This window comes from Lipotes vexillifer, unplaced genomic scaffold, assembly GCF_000442215.2.
Source record: "Lipotes vexillifer unplaced genomic scaffold, Lipotes_vexillifer_v1.1 scaffold407, whole genome shotgun sequence".
NCBI classification, from domain to species: domain Eukaryota; kingdom Metazoa; phylum Chordata; class Mammalia; order Artiodactyla; family Lipotidae; genus Lipotes; species Lipotes vexillifer.
This window is the reverse complement of record NW_006789795.1, coordinates 106,677-110,265: the sequence shown is the minus strand read 5'-3', so window position 1 is coordinate 110,265 and position 3,589 is coordinate 106,677.

The window sequence follows — 3,589 nt, the reverse complement described above, 5'->3', positions numbered from 1 at the left end:
ATGGTTTATCACATTGATAGATTTGCGTATATTGAAGAATCCTTGCATTCCTGGAATAAACCCCACTTGATCATGGTGTATGATCCTTTTAATGTGCTGTTGGATTCTGTTTGCTTGTATTTTGTTGAGGATTTTTGCATCTATGTTCATCACTGATATTGGCCTGTAGTTTTCTTTCTTTGTGACATCCTTGCCTGGTTTCGGTATCAAGGTGATGGTGGCCTCGTAGAATGAGTTTGGGAGTGTTCCTCCCTCTGCTATGTTTTGTAAGAGTTTGAGAAGCTTCGATAGGTCTTCGCTCTTCTCTAAACGTTTGATAGAATTCACCTGTGAAGCCTTCTGGTCCTGGGCTTTTGTTTGTTGGAAGATTTTTAATCACAGTTTCAATATCAGTGCCTGTGATTGGTCTGTATTTTCTATTTATTTCTTCCTGATTCAGTCTTGGCAGTTTGTGCCTTTCTAAGAATTTGTCCATTTCTTCCAGATTGTCCATTTTATTGGCATAGAGTTGCTTGTAGTAATCCCTCATGATTTTTTGTATTTCTGCAGTGTCAGTTGTTACTTCTCCTTTTTCATTTCTGATTCTATTGATTTGAGTCTTCTCCCTTTTTTTCTTGATGAGTCTGGCTAATGGTTTATCTATTTTGTTTATCTTCTCAAAGAACCAGCTTTTAGTTTTATTGATCTTTGCTATCGTTTCCTTCATTTCTTTTTCATTTATTTCTAATCAGATTTTTATGATTTCTTTCCTTCTGCTAAGTTTGGGGGGTTTTTGCTCTTCCTTCTCTAATTGCTTTAGGTGCAAGGTTAGGTTGTTTATTCGAGATGTTTCCTGTTTCTTAAGGTGGGCTTGTATTGCCATAAACTTCCCTCTTAGAACTGCTTTTGCTGCATCCCATAGGTTTTGGGTCATCGTTTCTCCATTGTCATTTGTTTCTAGGTATTTTTTTATTTCCTCTTGGATTTCTTCAGTGATCACTTCATTATTAAGTAGTGTATTGTTTAGCCTCCATGTGTTTGTATTTTTTACAGATCTTTTCCTGTAATTGATATCTAGTCTCATAGCATTGTGGTCAGAAAAGATACTTGATACAATTTCGATTTTCTTAAATTTATCAGGGCTTGATTTGTGACTCAAGATGTCATCTATCCTGGACAATGTTCCATGAGCACTTGAGAAAAATATATATTTTCTTGTTTTTGGATGGAGTGTCCTATAAATATCAATTAAGTCCACTTTGTTTAATGTGTCATTTAAAGCTTCTGTTTTCTTATTTATTTTCATTTTGGATGATCTGTCCATTGGTGAAAGTGGGGTGTTAATGTACCCTACTATGAATGTGTTACTCTCAATTTCCGCTTTTATGGCTGTTAGTATTTGCCTTATGTATTGAGGTGCTCCTATGTTGGGTGCATAAATTTTAACAGTTGTTATATCTTCTTCTTGGATCGATCCCTTGATCATTATGTTGTGTCCTTCTTTGTCTCTTCTAATAGTCTGTATTTTAAAGTGTATTTTGTCCGTTATGAGAATTGCTACTCCAGCTTTCTTTTGGTTTCCATTTTCTTGGAATATCTTTTTCCATCCCCTTACTTTCAGTCTGTATGTGTCTGTAGGTCTGAAGTGGGTCTGCTGTAGACAGCATATATATGGGTCTTGTTTTTGTATCCATTCAGCCAATCTATGTGTTTTGGTGGGAGCATTTCATCCATTTACATTTAAGGTAATTATCAATATGTATGTTCCTATTCCCATTTTCTAAATTGTTTTGGGTTCGTTATTATAGGACTTTTCTTTCTCTTGTGTTTTTGTCTAGAGAAGTTCCTTTAACATTTGTTGTAAAGCTGGTTTGGTGGTGCTGAACTCTCTCAGCTTTTGCTTCTCTGTAATGGTTATAATTTCTCCCTCAAATCTGAATGAGATCCTTGCTGGGTAGCGTAATGTTGGTTGTAGGTATTTCTCCTTCAGCACTTTAAATATGTCCTGCCGCTCCCTTCTGGCTTGCAGAGTTTCTGCTGAAAGATCAGCTGTAAACCTTATGGGGATTCCCTTGTGTGTTATTTGTTGTTTTTCCCTTGCTGCTTTAAATATGCTTTCTTTGTATTTAATTTTTGACAGTTTGATTAATATGTGCCTTAGCATATTTCTCATTGTATTTATCCTGTATGGGACTCTCTGTGCTTCCTGGACTTGATTAACTATTTCCTTTCCCATATTAGGGAAGTTTTCAACTATAATCTCTTCAAATATTTTCTCAGTCCCTTTCTTTTTCTCTTCTTCTTCTGGAACCCCTATAATTCGAATGTTGGTGCGTTTAATGTTGTCCCAGAGGTCTCTGAGACTGTCCTCAGTTCTTTTCATTCTTTTTTCTTTATTCTGCTCTGCAGTAGTTATTTCCACTATTTTATCTTCCAGGTCACTTATCTGTTCTTCTCTTCTGCCTCAGTTATTCTGCTATTGATCCCATCTAGAGTATTTTTCATTTCATTTATTGTGTTGTTCTTTGTTGTTTGTTTCATCTTTAGTTCTTCTAGGTGCTTGTTAAATGTTTCTTGCATTTTGTCTATTCTATTTCCAAGATTTTGGATCATCTTTAATTATTCTGAACTCTTTTTCAGGTAGACTGCCTATTTCCTCTTCATTTGTTAGGTCTGGTGGGTTTTTATCTTGCTCCTTCATCTGCTGTGTGTTTTTCTGTCTCCTCATTTTGCTTATCTTACTGTGTTTGGGGTCTCCTTTTTGCAGGCTGCAGGTATGTAGTTCCCATTGTTTTTGGTGTCTGTCCCCAGTGGCTAAGGTTGTTGCAGTGGGTTGTGTAGGCTTCCTGGTGGAGGGGACTAGTGCCTGTGTTCTGGTGGATGAGGCTGGATTTTGTCTCTCTGGTGGGCAGGTCCACGTCTGGTGGTGTGTTTTGGGGTGTCTGTGGAGTTATTATGATTTTAGACAGCCTCTCTGCTAATGGGTTGTGTTGTGTTCCTGTTTTGCTAGTTGTTTGGCGTAGGTTGTCCAGCACTGTAGCTTGCTGGTCGTTGAATGAATCTGGGTGCTAGCGTTGAGATGGAGATCTCTGGGAGATTTTTGCCATTTGATATTATGTGGAGCTGGGAGGTCTCTTGTGGACCAGTGTCCTGAAGTTGGCTTTCCCACCTCAGAGGCACAGCACTGACTCCTGGCTGCAGCACCAAGAGCCTTTCATCCACACGGCGAGGAGGCGGACAGGCACTAGTGGCCCTTGCTGTTGGCAAGGCTCTGGATCCTTGTAGAGTTCAGGTTAAGGAGAGATGTCTACTCTGGGTCTCTTTGTGGTTGCCAAAACTGCAGAAATTCTGGAGGGGCCGAGTCTGAAATCAAGGTATTGGCAGGGCCATGCTCTCTCACAAGACCTCCTTGCTTCTGGTGGCTGCTGGCAATCCTTGATGTTCTTCGGCTTGTAGATGTATCAGTCCAATTTTCGCCTTAATCGTCACAAGGCCTTCTGCTCTCTGTGTCTGTGTTTATATATCCCTCTTCCTCAAGTCACCTTTGCCAGCAGAAGCCTTCTTTCCACTCTCCTATCAAGGAAGCTAGCCTTTCCCGGATCAGGACAAA